The sequence below is a fragment of the Nicrophorus vespilloides genome, unplaced genomic scaffold (genome assembly GCF_001412225.1).
Source record: "Nicrophorus vespilloides isolate i.1.1-1 unplaced genomic scaffold, Nicve_v1.0, whole genome shotgun sequence".
NCBI classification, from domain to species: domain Eukaryota; kingdom Metazoa; phylum Arthropoda; class Insecta; order Coleoptera; family Silphidae; genus Nicrophorus; species Nicrophorus vespilloides.
In genome coordinates this window covers 16,557-17,636 of record NW_017097278.1, presented here as the reverse complement: position 1 = coordinate 17,636, position 1,080 = coordinate 16,557, and positions in this window count along the sequence as shown.

Sequence of the window (1,080 nt, the reverse complement as noted above, 5' to 3'; positions counted from 1 at the left end):
ATCCCCAAATCCAAAACTATGTGATCCAAAAAAAAAATTAATAATCATCTCTTCCTCATACATAAAAAAAAAACATTGTTATTAATTTATGTCTTTTAATGTTTAATATTCTTTAATACTCTGTTAAATACATATATTATTTTTCTTTAAATGTTATCGTTTTTTTTTTTGTTATTCGCCATTTCCTCAAATCACCAAGTCGTTAGCGACTTACGACAATCGCGCGTTACCTAACAAACAACAATTGTTGCGTTTTACGAAATTCGACTCGGACTTGCGCAAATTCACGGCGGAACCACCACCGATAATGATAATACTAATAGCTGAGATATACGCACGCTTCGTTACGCAACTCTTCGTTTCCTTTTTACTTCATTTTTTTTTAATATTTCTCGCTGCGATTTCGCAAAGAAATTGTACTTCTTTTTTGAGCTCGAGGAACATATGGTCGCATGATTTATGTATTAATCGAAGAGAACCAGTTCCGAACGTTCACGTCGCACTTCCTCTCTCACCGTTTCTGTTTTCACTTCGACGGTGTCTTTCCTTCTTCATCCTTTTTCCTATTCCTCCTCCTCATCACCATCACAATTATCTTTAATTAGCAGGAACTGAGGCGCGTGTTTGTGTGTCTTTCACCGGCGAGTGAAAATTTTCACAATGGTTTTCCCACGAGTCTATCATCTTTTCTTTCTTTCGTTGCGTCATTTCATTCGTAACGTTTTCCGTATCTATTTATTAATGTCTTTTCCATCATTGAATAATTACTTAAGATATTCAATTTAATAAAATTCTATTAAGTACATATAAAAAGTTTTATTAATTTTTCTTTATTACGCCTTTTCCACATTTAGTCCAATCAATTTATGAATCATTGACTAATTATATAATAAGACCACATTTTAATAATAACACTAAATTTATATCGTTGTCACAGTTTTATTCATTAACTTTTAAACTATTTTTAAAAGTTACCTCAAGTCTAAAAAATCTTTGCAAATATATGTTTTTACTGCTATTAAAAGTAAATGCATGCAAATTTTCTCTCAGCTTTCATAAACAAGTATGAATGACTTACAA